General features: G+C 40.4%; 1 long non-coding RNA gene across 1 annotated transcript in view; it reads left to right on the top strand.

Moving 5' to 3' along the window:
- Positions 1-6956: 6956 nt before the first annotated feature.
- LOC140201437 (uncharacterized) overlaps positions 6957-14543 on the top strand; it is a 31267-nt gene continuing 23680 nt past the window's right edge. Inside the window, exon 1 of the long non-coding RNA XR_011886857.1 lies at positions 6957-7220. This is a non-coding gene — a long non-coding RNA (uncharacterized lncRNA). The remainder of the gene's footprint in view (positions 7221-14543) is intronic.

Below are 14543 nucleotides of genomic sequence, written 5' to 3'. Positions count from 1 at the left end.
TCTTACTTTGTTTGTTTTCACAGAGCACATCTATGTAAAACTCTTGGAGTTCATTTTCAAGCACTGCATTTATGTGTTTTATTTCCTTTCTACTTCTGCAACAGCGTGAAAAATGATAACTCTTACCGCAGGTGTTGCACATTTTCCGATACGCTGGACACTTTTTTAGATGATGGTTTTTTAGAACGAAGTTTTTTTCTTTCAGATGGATTGTTATGGTAAGGTTGTATAAGGCATTGGTGAGGCCGAATCTGGAGTATTGTGTTCAGTTTTGGTCACCAAATTACAGGAAGGATATTAATAAGGTTGAAAGAGTACAGAGAAGGTTTACAAGGATGTTGCCGGGACTTGAGAAACTGAGTTACAGAGAAAGGTTGAATAGATTAGGACTTTATTCCCTGGAGCGTAGAAGAAGGAGGGGAGATTTGATAGAGGTATATAAAAATATGATGGGTATAGATAGAGTGAATACAAGCAGGCTTTTTCCACTGCGGCTAGGGGAGAAAAAAACCGGAGGACATGGGTTAAGGGTGAGGGGGGAAAAGTTTAAAGGGAACATTGGGGGGGGCTTCTTCACACAGAGAGTGGTGGGAGTGTGGATGAGCTGCCAGATGAAGTGGTAAATGCGGGCTCACTTTTAACACTTAAGAAAAGCTTGGACAGGTACATGGATGAGAGGTGTATGGAGGGATATGGTCTGTGTGCAGGTCAGTGGGACTAGGCAGAAAATTGGTTTGGCACAGCCAAGAAGGGCCAAAAGGTCTGTTTCTGTGCTGTAATGTTCTATGGTTCTATGGTTCTATGACGTCTTGCTCTCTGTCAGTTTCGTTGTCGCTGCATTATCTTTTCTAATATGTTCACGCTTTATAGCGTCTACGCAGCCGTTCTCGATAAAAAGTTCTTTAGCCTGCGACATCATGGCCTCAGGAGCTTTGCAGAGTGCCACAGGTTTTTCCAAATTCAAATCTTGTTCTAACAGTCTTTCTCTCAGACCGTTATCCAGCATGCCGCAAACAATTCTGTCTTTAATGAGAGAGTCTGTAAGCTCTGCAAATTCACATCCTTTACTGTGGTTTCTCAGGTGGTATCTCAACTCCGTAACAAATTGATCAATTGTTTGACCAGGTCTTTGCCGACACTTGAAAAAATTGTACCGTTCATACGTCACATTGCACTTCAGTATACAAAATGCGTCAAATTTGTCCATTATCACTTTTAGATTCAAATTATCTCCATTTTCAAAAGTAAAATGGTTATATACCTCAATTGCATCGTCCCCTATCATGTGGAGTAGAATTTCAGCTTTCATTTTCTCTGTTTCATTATCTGCTCCGATCGCCGATAAATATATTTCAAAATGCTGTTTAAATCTTTTCCAGTTTTCAGCTACGTTTCCAGTCAACTGAAGCGTCGACGGGGGTTGTAAAACTTCCATTTTTAAAGCTGTTAGCAAATAACAAAAAAGTTTGCACTCTTTTTTCGATTATCTTCGCTTCTCTCATGTTAGCAAAATGTATTATTCTTCCAGGCTGACTTCTGACACCATGTTGTGTTCTTTATACGTGCCTTGGGTTACTAAGAACAAACCATATTCTGGAAAAATTAAAACTAGAACTTTTATTTACAACAGCAAACATCAACCACATTTTCACCATACAGTTTCTAGATCATTCTGTCATTTCTGCGCATGCTCCAAACTCTGGCCAATCACGTTCTTACACGTGACACGCGATATCACCACACTCACCATGACCGCATGGGTTTCCAGCAGGTGCTCTGGTTTCCTCCTACATTCCAAAGACTTACATCTATGGACAGACATAAGAGTATAAGATACAGGAGCAGAATTAGGCCATTTGACCCATTGAGTTTGCTCCGCCATTTCATCATAGCTGATCCAATTTTCCTCTCAGCCCTAATCTCCTGTTTTCTCCCCAAACCCTTCATGCCCTGACCAGTGAAGAATCTATCAACCTCTGCCTTATAAAGACTTGGCTTCCACAGCTGCCTGTGGCAAAGAATTCCACAGATTCACTACTCTCTGGTTAAAGAACTTGCTCCTCATCTCGTTCTAAAAGGATGCCCCTCCATTCTGAGGTTGTGTCCTCTGGTCTTAGACTGTCCCACTGTAGGATACATCCTCTCCACATTCATTCTATCAAGGCCTTTCACCATTGTATAGGTTTCAAACAGGTCACCCTCATTCTTCTGAATTCCAGTGAATACAGGCCCAGAGCCATCAAATGCTCTTCATATGACAACCTATTCAATCCAGGAATCATTTTGTGAACCTCCTTGGAACCCCCTCCAGTTTCAGCACATCCTTTCTAAAATGAGGGGCCCAAAACTGCTCACAATACTCCAAGTGAGGCCTCACCAGTGCTGTATAAAGTTTCAACATACATCCTTGTTTTTATATTCTAGTCCTCTGGAGATGAATACTAATATTGCATTTGCCTTCCTCACCACAGACTCAACTTGCAAATTAACCTTTAGGGAATCCTGCACAAGGTCTCCCAAGTCCCTTTACACCTCAATTTTTTTGTATCTTCTCTCCATTTAGAAAATGGTCAACCCTTTTATTTCTTGTACCAAAGTGCATGACTATACTGTATTCCCAATGCTGTATTCCATCTGCCATTTCTTTGCCCATTCTCCTAATCTGTTTAAGTCTTTCTGTAGCCTCTCTACTTCATCAAAACTACTTGACCTTCCATCTATCTTCATATAGCCTGCAAACTTTGCAACAAAGCCATGAAGTCCATTATCCAAATCATTGACATATAACACAAAAAGAATTGGTCCCAAAACAGACCCCTGTTGAACACCGTTAGTCACCGGCAACCAGTCAGGAAAGGTTCCCTTTATTCCTACTCTTTGCCTCCTGCCAATCAGCCACTGCTAGAGTCTTTCCTGTAATACCATGGGCTCATGTGCGGCACCTTGCCAAAGGCATTCTGAAAATCCAAATACACAACAACTACAGATTCTCCTTCATCTATCTTGTTTGTTACTTCTTCAAAGAATTACAACAGATTTGTCAGGCAAGATTTTCCCTTGAGGAAACCATGTTGACTATGGCCTATTTTATCATGTAAGTTAGTGAGCTGTGGGCATGCGATGTTGCTGCCAGAAGTGTGCTATACGTGGGCTGTCCAGCACAGTCCTATCTGATTGGATCTAATGCAAGCAATACAGTTCACTGTACATTTTGATGTACATGAGACAAATAAAACTAATCTTTATCTTTAAGTGCTCTTCAAGTTAGCCAGCATAAAACCTGCCAGCCAAATGGTCTCTTCCTTTACTATGTAACACTATGAAAGTGAACTTATTAAAGTTAACCTTTTTGCCTAAAAGTTCGACAAAATGCCATATAAATTTCTACCAAGGCATGCTTCCAGTAGATGCAATGCTTTATTCCTACATAGCGGCAGTCAGATTAACTTGCGCCATAAGTACACTGTTGAATTGACTCATACTGCAATATCTACATTCACCACAGGAGGGAAACAGACATCATACAATTTCAAGAGCCGTTGGGTTTACGATGTAATGGATGCCAGGGAAGCAATGTAAATATTTTTTGAGAGAAGTTTCCGTTGCTCTTGAGGTCTTGTTATGTGATTGTTTCATGTTCCTGTTTTTCATCAGTGAGGCCTGAGCCATGGTGTCAATGCACTGCTTGACCACTAAGAACATTATTGTTGTCATTATGCATCAAACAGGCTATTGTTTCACATGTTGTTTTTCAGAACGTAAATGCTAACCAGGCAGTATTAATATCTGTTGTCACGGTGGAGATGGCGGAGAATTTTGGCACAACTGAGGCAGAAGTAGGCAATCTGCTATCACATTGGTTCAGTTCAAGCAACTTTGCAGAAGTCATCAGCTCTAGAGTTTTCCTAATTCCAGTGGGTTAGTTCTGCCAGAGGTAAGTACTTAGGCCGTTGTAAACAAGCATCACAGGAATTACAGTACAGACCAATATTCCTTTAATCTGTAATGACCAGCATGCACAAAAATCTTGTGCTGTGCAATTTGTTGCTCAGTGAAAATAACATGTGCGCAATGAATAATTTCTTCAATAAAAACAGTATAAATAAGCCATTTCTAAAATCTGCAGACAAATCATTGCAAACTCCACAATGTCAATGCCGTCCGCATCAGAAACTGAAAAAGAAAATGTGATCGTGTACTTAACAGCCAAGGAGATAGAGGGTGAAAATCTTTTGAGCGCAGTTTAAATTCCCTTGTGAACTAGTAGTAAAAGGTGAGTGCACGTGCATACATGTGCCCCTTGGTGCAGACACAGGCTTTGTAGCCCTTTGAGCCATGACAAGTGTTTATCCTTCATTCATCCTCCTTTATCAAGTCCATCCTGCTCCATCAAGTGAGACCTGATGTAGACTGGGGTACCGGTTCACCGAGCAACCACTGGCCACCCTTTTTAATTCTACTCCCCATTCCCATTATGACAGTTCCATGGCCTCCTCTATTGCCATGATGAGGCAACTCTCAGGTTGCAGGAACAACACCTCGTGTTCCAACCTGACGGCATGAACATTGGTTTCTTTAACTTTTGTTAATTTTTCCACCCTCTCCAATCTCTCCTTTTCCATTCCCCATTCTGACTCCCCTTTTACCCAGTTTCTTATCCTCACCTGCCCAACATCTCCCTCTGGTGCCCCTCCTCCTTCCCTTTCTCCAATGGCCCACTCTCCTCTCCTATCAAATTCCTTTCTCTTCTGCCGTTACCACTTCCACCTATATTCCCCCAGTTTCTCACTTCACTCCTCCTCACCAGACTTCACCTGCCAGCTTGTATGCCTCCCCCTCCCACCTTAATCTAGAGTGTAGCAGCACGCACAAAATGCTGAAGAAACTCAGCAGGCTCAGCAGCATTTATGGAGGGAATAAGCAGTCGACATTTCAGGCTGAATCCCTTTGTCATGACTGGAAAGGAAGGGGATAGAAGCCAGAATGTTTTCTCAGTTAGCCATTAATTATCTCTAATTATTCACTTCACCAGCCAATTCCACATTCCAATCATCATGAAGTAAATATGGTTTTTCTCAATAGCCTGGTGATTCGTGTATAATTCAAGTTGGTGGTTCTGGGCACTACTGCAAGTGAAAACATTTTGGCTTTGCCTACCATATCAAGCATTTTCACAGAGGTTTTCATTGCATCAGCCCTCAGCTCTGTTTTTTCTACCCTGCAGAGAATTCCAGATCCATTTGATCCATTATGTTGGGTGTATCTTTTCAATCTGTTTATGTGTTCATTCAAAGTTCAAAGTAAATTAATTATCAAAGTTCATGTATGTCACCATATACAACCCTAGGATTTATTTTATTGAGGGCAGACTCCATTAGTCAATAATAGAACTCATGAAAGACTGCACCAACATGTGGGCATTCAATCACTGTACAAAATACACAAATTTACAAATACAAAAGGAAAGAAATAATAAGAATAAATATCGAGAATATGAAATGAAGAGTCCTTGAAAGTGACTTTGTAGTACTATGTTTTGTAACTTCAAACCATTAAACTAAGTAGAAGAAAAACAAGCTGCTGAGAAATATGAGTCTAACTTCATTTTTTTACTTTAAGTGAGGCTCACAGGTATCATGAGGTAGCATGATGCCATTTGCAATTCATCTATTATACATATATAATTGATTTATCAATGAACAAGAACATTTAATCAACCTATATATATATATATTAAATACTACTGAAATAGTAAATACACAACACATAGGCTGTGGGAACATTCCAATGAAGGGACAAGTGAAGTTGAGTAAAGTTAACCCCTGTGGTTCAGGATCCCAATGGTTGGTGGGTAGGGGTGATAACGGATCCTGAACTTGGTAGTGTGATACCTGACACTTCTGTACCTTCTTCCTGATGGCAGAGCGAGAAGAAAGCATGCCCTGATGACGGATGCTGCTTTCCTGCAACAGTGTTTTGTGTAGATGTGCTCAATGGTGGGAGGCTCAACCTGCAACGGACTGGGCCGTATCCACCACTCTTTGTAGGGTTTTACGTAGCCCGCAGAATGTTGCTTTGGTTCATCAGTACCATCTTGAAGAAGAAACATCATTGTTGAAAGCATCACAGTATTTTTAAAGTGAGTAATTTTGGGAGTATTAAAAGGTTATGACTTACATACTTCCAAACATGCACAGTAAATATTACCAGCAAGCTTCAAGCCGTTGAAGTTTACCTGCCACACCTTCCTGCTATATTAATTAAAAATTATAATTTTTGTGTGCTTAACCTTCGTCCCAGTGAAGATAACAGTTTATTGACATGATGAGTAATGAAAACAAAAGTCATTAAATGAAATTTCGACCAAAGTTCATCGCTACATGGCTGTTACAGATCTATGATTCTGGTAGGGAACAATAGTTTAATAGTCTAAACTAAAAGTCTACAGTTTTATTACAAGAATAAAATTAACATACATCGACTGTATATTAAAAGTGGAATTATAATGCATAAACAAGATAGATGTATAAATGGAAAGTGTATAACCAGAGCTTTGTAACTTCATTTTAGATTCAAGATTCAAGATTATTTTTAATGTCATTTCCAATACACAAGTGTGAAGGAGGATGAAGTAATTGTTACTCAGGGTTCCAATGCAGCACAAAATAAACAATAAGAAAAGGCACAAAATAATAAAAAAACACAATAAATATAAATACATTAGATAGTGTTGATTATATGCCCATAATGTGACCTTAGGCACACAAGGTGACTGACAGGAAATGATAAAGTAGTGGCGGTTGAGGGTGTGGTGGGTGGAGATGCTGATCGGCTTACTGCATGGGGAAAGGAACTGTTTTTGATACTGGTGCTCCTGGCATGGATTCAACATGGTCTCCTCGCTGATTGGTGTGGGACAGGAACAGGGTGGGTGGGATCCTTGATGATGTTACTGGGGCTAGTGTGGCACCTTTCTGTATCTATATCCTTACGGCGGATAGGCTGGTGTCGGTGATGAATTGGACGCGGTTTTGATTATCTTCTTGTCTGCTGCAGGGCAGTTTCCGTGCCATGCAGTGACGCAGCTTGTTGGGATGCTCTCTATTGTACATCTATTGAATGTTGTGAGTATAGATTTGTATACTCCAGTTCTCCTCAGCCTTCTCAGAAAGTTGGTGAGCTTTCCTGACTGTGGCGGATGTGTTCTGGGACCATGAGAGGTTAGTCATAGTCATAGTCATACTTTATTGATCTCGGGGGAAATTGGTTTTCATTACAGTTGCACCATAAATAATAAATAGTAATAAAACCATAAATAGTTAAATAGTAATATGTAAATTATGCCAGTAAATTATGAAATAAGTCCAGGACCAGCCTGGAAGGCAACAGGCAGGAATGACTTCCTATGACGCTCTGTGTTGCATCTCGGTGGAATGAGTCGCTGGCTGAATATACTCCTGTGCCCTGGTTGTGTGAGATGGGCACGCCCAAGAGTTTGAAACTGCTCACAGTTTCCACTGCTGTGTCGCCAATGTAAAGAGGAGCGTGAGTGGTGTGGGTCCTCCTGAAGTCAACAACCATCTCCTGTGTCTTGTTGACATTAAGGAAGAGGTTATTTGCCTGGCAACAGGCCTCAAGCTCTTCCACTGTAGGCTGTCTCATCACCATTGTTGGTGATGAGCCCCACCACTGTCATGTCATCGGCGAATTTGACAGTGTGATTACTCGGGTGTTTGGCTGGACGGTCACGTGTGAGCAGAGTGTACAGCAATGGGCTCAGTACACAGCCCTGGCAGGCACCCATGTTGAGGGTGATGGAGAAGGAGGAGCGGTCGTGCATCCTGACTGTCTGAGGTCTGAGTCCAACACCCAGTTGCACAGTGGCATACTTAGGCTGAGGAGTAGGGGTTTGCTCACCAAGGTCTTCAGGGAAATAGTATTGAATGCCGAACTGAAATCCAGAAACAGCATTCTCACTTGTGTCCTTGTTTTCCAGGTTTGTCATGGACAGCTGCATGAAAAATACAATGACATATGTAATAGAGTGGTTTTGTTGGTAAACATATTGGTGTGTCAGGAAAGGAGTTTTTGATTAGTGTTATGACCAACTATTCAAAGTACTTCATGGTGATTGGCATCAGTGCTGTGATAACACTCAGGAATAGGGATTTGTACAAAGGCAGACATAGACAGTAATAAAAAATTATTTTCAAGCAGCTCGTGAAACATGGGGAAAAACATTGGTGGCATCAACAAAATCCACAGTGAATCATATTAAAGGAAAGGATTTAAGCAGAAAATTTGAAGGAGCTTCTTAAATGAGAAAAGATGTAGAGGAGCAGGAAATATTTACAGAAGTTGGGATCTGAGCAACGGAACATACGATTGCCAGTGGTGGACTGATTATCAATCCAAGAATTGAAAATGTGTCAGGGAACTGTGGGGTTGGAGGAGATTAAAGAGAGGGAGTGTAGATGCTGTTATGGAGCAATTTGAAAACAACAAATTTGGTTGTGCTTAAACAGGAACCACCAGAGATCAGGGGAGCAGGGACAGTGTGAAGGCTGGAAGCTGGCATGAGTTTTGGATGACCTTAAGTTTACAGAGACTTAAGAAATACAGCATGGGTGTATACTGAACTAGGCCACTGTGGAGGTAAAGTGAATCATAGGTAAGGTTTACAGCAGCATTTGAGCAGAGGAGAGGCAGGAACTTGGCAATATTATGGAGGTGAAAATTGACAGTCTTACTGTTGCCACAGTCACGCATTAGAAACCATTTTACAGTCCTCTATTAATCATTTATTAGGATGTATTATTTATATATAAAGATCATCTTTGCTACCCTTAGATTCTGTGTCTGCCTCATCACTGAAGAACAGAGTTACAGCACAGAACCTCTAAACAAGCCGACAATGAAACCCTTGATTACTAAAAGTAGCAATCCCAAAAGCTTGAAGGATAGTAATCATTGTGGAAAGTGCAATCAAACCAAAACCTGACTGTGGCAGAGACAGAGACCTCCAGATGGATTGCATGGTACTCATAAATATAAAAATATTAACCATTGAGACTGGTATCTCTAATCTCAGTGTCGGTGGAGCAATTACAATAAGGTCATATCACAGTCATGTTTGCCTATTTGGGTCATGATATTGACAGATCTAGCAAAAGTCCAGTAGTTTGCCACCACCATGACAAAACCTTATATAAATTTGTATTCTACATAGTATATAGTTTGAACTGGCTTTGTACAAGCTACAGAAGAAGAAAAAAGTATAGATCTGTGTTTCTCTCATCTGTACTGTTTGAGCATTAGGCTGGATGTAGAAAAATCCTTTTTGTCTTCTTTCTGTCAAAACTGTTAACCTTGGGCTTCAGGCTTTTGATCTTCACACAGGTTCATACACAACAAACACCTATCTAACTGAAAAGGCAGCTTCTTTGAAGAGAAGAAAGGCCTTAGGCCAATTGCCTATGACTAGAATAAGAAAATAAGCAGTTCTAAATTGCAGAGTTGGAGAAGGAGGCGGAGAGAAAACAAAGGAAATACCTGCAATTCGCTGAAAATCAAATTTATGCAGGGTATGCAATGTTGTCAGAGTAACAAGTGATTCTGCAGATACTGGAAATCTCAAGCAAATCATACACAATGTGCCGGAGGAACTGAGCAAGTCAACCAGCATTTGTGGAGAAAAGTAAACAGTCAGCATTTCAGGTCTAGATCCTTCATCCCAGGAGTCCTGAATCTCCCTCTATCATAGTTCAATCCAGATCTGTGCAACTTTTGACATTAAAATAGTCTTATTCCCAACTATTCTCATCTTGATTATTTGCTAATTATCTGAAACCATCCACCCTTTTAGACCACTTCATAGTTCCAATCAATTCTATTCAATCCTCCATGCTTTATTTGTTTAAAGTTAATAATTATAATCTTTCTAGTTTCTCTATACTTCTGGAGTCTCTCAGCACGGTACTATTTCAGTAAACTTCTCCCCACGTCTTGTTAAAATCTTGACATTCTTTTAAAACATAGCGTCCATAAATTGACCAGAAGACCAACTTAACCCTAACAAGTTACTTGGGAAGTTTTTAGTATTGTGTTTTTTGCTTTTATATTCTATGACCTATTCATAAAGCCCATCTCCCAGCCTCCTGAACTTGCTCCACTGTCCCTAAAAGTTTGTGTATGTCCTGGGAGACAAGTCTCTTTGTGCAATTTGTTTCCACATCTGTCTCTCTTTCCTTTTGAGATTCATTGCTTCACACTGCTCTGCATTAAATTTCACCTGTCATGCATCTGCCTAATTCATCAAGATCATTAATAGCCTCGAAACATGCTCTAAATAATTTCAAAACCTGCAGATTATACTGTATAAAAGTTGGAAATGTACTAGAGCAGGGGTTCCGAACCGTTTTTTATGCCATGGACCAATACCATTAAACAAGGAATCTGTAGACCCCAGGTTGGGAATCCCTGAATTAGAGAATAATATCAGACTTCTCTTAGTAATTTACACCACTTTCGTTTACATTCTCATCTTGCTTCACACCTAAGTAAATGTTTTCACTTCCTGGAATACCTTGAGCCCACAACCCATTGAATCTGATTCTAATAAGGCGGGTCAGAGCATAATTGTAGTCATATATCCATGACGAAAGTACTCCAGCGCTTCTGCTTCATTACAAAGAGATTTGGCATGTCACCATAGAGAACATCCTGACTAGTTGCAATACGGCCTGGCATGGAGCCCCCAGTGCCTACATTCTCAAGCAGCTGTACAGTTGCAGACTCAGCCATTATAGGCTCGACCCTCGCCACCATGGAGGATATCTTCACAAGGTGGTGAAGGCAGCACCCATCATTAAAGACCCTCACCATCTGGGACATGCCCACTTCATCAGTGTGGAAATACAGGAGCCTCAAGACCCACACTCAACATTTTAAGAACAGTTCCTTCCCTTCTGCCATCAGGTATCTGACAGGTCCGTGAACATTACCTTGTTATTTGTCTTTTGCATTATCCATTTATTTTTGTAACATTCAAATCTTGCAGTGTATTTCTGTCACAGAAAACAACCTATGTTAGTAATAATAAACCTAATTCTGATTCATTAAATCAGATTATCATTATATTGCAGTTGGCTTACAAAGAATCATAGCAACTGAATTGATGGGTTTAGTGAGTAAATTGGATTTCCTGCCAAGAGCCTAATTCACCAAAATTCCAAATTTATTTTGAGGATTTATTAAATAAATCATGGAGTTATTTCATGTTGGCAGACATAAATTCATTCATTTAAAACAAAAGGCTGAATTAAATTTCTTGGTTCTAACTTTAAGGTAGAAGAATTTATCCAAAGGACATCAAACTCAGTCTAGGGTTCAGTTTTCACTGTGTTATGAAATGGTTCTTGCAATGACATTCACAGTAAGGGTATGGAAACATACCAGCACATGTTTGCAAGTTAGAAGTTATGCAAATGATTGCTGCTGCCCCAGGAGTAAAGGAATCGTTGATCTTGTCAGAGGCCCACTGGGTTTCCTAGAATCCTTTAGCACAACAACTTCTCAGAATACGGAGGATACATTTAACTCCAGCTTGACCAACTATTTAGTGTTTAATTATGTATTTGATGAGCAATGAAATTAGTTGAGCACTGTGATATGGTTCCCGGGCTGTACTACTCTATGAAATTCAAGTATACTAAACAACCTATGTCTGTGCTGTAGACCGTATGTGATTCTAAAAACAGAATCAATTCTGAGATAGTGAAAGGCACTATCATTAAATTGCAAAGGAATTAAGACTGGCTGAAGTACTGAGTAGGTAGTGTATTAGGTTCCCTGCAGAGAAACTAATACCACAGCCAACTTCATGATTTAATCTAATGTGATGGCAAAATGAACAGAAGTTCCATATTCTAACCATTTCTCTGGGCGAATAGGTTACTCCCACAGTCTCAACTGGAAAATGCTGTAGTTTATATTTGCTACACTTACTCCCATGTAGGAAGGTATAAAACAATCTGCAACTATCCGTCAAATCCCTTCATACATTTACAACTAGAATTCATATTAAAGATAGGCAATAGATGTGTTTTTCCATTCACAGAAGACAATTAGAAAATGATTATTAAGTTAGAAGATCCATTCATCAGACTGGAGAAAGACCATAAAACATAAGAGCAGAATTAGGCAATTCAGCCCATGGAGTCTGCTCCACTATTCCATCATGGCTGATTTATTATCCCTCTCAACCCCATTCTCCTGCCTTCTCCCTGTAACCTTTGACTAGTCAAGAATCTGTCAACTTTCCTTTTAAATATACCCAACGATTTGGCCTCCACAGCCAGCTGTGGCAATGAATTCCACAGATTCATCACCCCTTGGCTAAAGAAATTCCTCCTCATTAGTTTTAAATGGTCATCCAATGACACCAAGATTGGGGGTGTAGTGGAGAGTAAGGAAGGCTCTCATGGCTTGCAGAGGGATTTGCATCAGCTGCAAAAATGGCAAATGAAAATGCAGACAATTACGAGGCTTTGCACTTCAGTAGGACCAACCTCGGTAGGTCTTACACAGTGAACGGTAAGGTACTGAGGAGTGTGATAGAACAAAGGGATCTGAGAATACAGGTCCATAGTTTGTTAAAAGTGGCATCATAGGTAGATAGGGTCATAAAGAAAGCTTTTGGCACATTGGTCTTTATAAATCAAAATATTGAGTACAGAATATGGGATGTTAAGTTGAAGTTATGTACAAAGTAATATGTTGGTGAGGCCTAATTTGGAGTATTGTGTGCAGGTTTGGTCACCTACCTACGGGAAAGATGTGAACAAGGTCAAAAGAGTACAGAGAATATTTACAAGGATGTTGCCCGGTCTGGAGGACTTGAGTTATAAGGAAAGATTGAATAGGTTAAGACTGTATTCTTTAGAACATAGAAGATCAAGAGGAGGTTTGACAGAGGTATACAAAATTACAAGGGGTATAGATAGGGTAAATGCAAGCAGGCTTTTCCCTCTGAGGTTGGGTGGGACTACAACCAGAGATCATGGCTTAAGGATGAAAGGTGAGAAGTTTAAGGGGAATATGGGGGGAGGGGGACTTCTTCCCTCAGAAGGTCATGAAAGTGTGAAATGAGCTGCCGGCACAGGTAGTCCTTGTGAGCTCGATTTCAATGCTTGAGAGAAGTTTGGATAGGTACATGGATAGTAGGGATATGGAGGGTTATGGTACCAGTGCAGGCACTTTAAATGATTCGGCATGGACTAGCTGAGTCCAAGGGCCTGTTTCTGCTCTGTACCTCTATGACTATGACTCTATCCTTCTATTCTGAGGCTGTGCCCACTGGTCGTAGACTCCCCCACTACAGGAAACATCCTCTCCAAGTCCACTCTATCTAGGTCTTTCAATATTCAAAAGGCTTCAATAGATCCCCTCTCATTCTTCCAAACTCCGGCAGAGAGCCACCAAACACTCCTGATATGTTAACCCTTCCATTCCTAGAATCAATCTCATGAACCTCTTCTGGGCCCTCTCCACCAACCACAATACTCCAAATGCAGTCTGACCAATGCCTTATTGGTCAGCATTACATCCTTGTTGCTATATTCTAGTCCTCTCAAAATGAATGCTAATATTGCTTTTGCATTGCTTACCACCAACTGAACCTGCAAGTTAACCTTTAGGGAATTCTACACAGACTCCCAAGTCTCTTTGCACCTTTGATTTTTGTATATTGACCCCCTTTTAGAAAATAGCTTCCACCTTTATTCCTTCTACAAAAGTGCATGACCATACACTCCAATTGCCACTTCTTTGCCATTCTCCCAATCTGCTTAAGTCCTTCTGTAGTCTTCCTGTTTCCTCACACTACCACCCCTTCCACCTATCTTCATATTGTTCATAAAGCTGGCCATAAAGCCAGCAATTCCATCATCCAAATCATTCATATATAACATGCAATTAAGTGGTCTCAACACCAGCCCTTGCAGAACACCAAGTCACCAGCTGCAACCAGAAAAGGCTCTTTTGTTTCCAATCTTTGCCTCCTACCAGTCAGCCAATCTTCTGTCCCTGCTAGTGCCTCTCCTCTAATACCATGGGCTGTAATACATGAGCTGTCTCACATGCGGCACCTGGTCAAATCACTTCTGAAAATCCAAGTATACAACATCCACTGACTCCCCTTTGTCTATCCTACTTATTTCCCCAAAGAATTCCAATAAACTTGTCAGATCCAACAGTTCTGAAGTAATAGAAAGAAAGTACTGTTGCACTAATGGCTTTTGTTCCTTTCCTGCTGTATGAGATAATATGACTAGAATCTTAGCAAGTTATAGCTGGTGGAAGGAACACACTCCTTCAGATCAGAGGCCCACTAGTTTTCTAGAAATTCTAATAACTTCTCAGAATATGGGGGAAGAAAAAATACGGATTAGTCAAATTTATTTATTTTCTGAAGAGGTTGAAATCCTGTCCCATTTTTAGCCTACCCTTCAAAATTTATGTTTACAGTTGCTTTGCAGGGCAAG

This window comes from Mobula birostris, chromosome 8 (genome assembly GCF_030028105.1).
Source record: "Mobula birostris isolate sMobBir1 chromosome 8, sMobBir1.hap1, whole genome shotgun sequence".
Taxonomy (NCBI): domain Eukaryota; kingdom Metazoa; phylum Chordata; class Chondrichthyes; order Myliobatiformes; family Myliobatidae; genus Mobula; species Mobula birostris.
The sequence above is the reverse complement of the archived record's forward strand: the minus strand, read 5'-3'. Positions and strand labels throughout refer to the sequence as shown.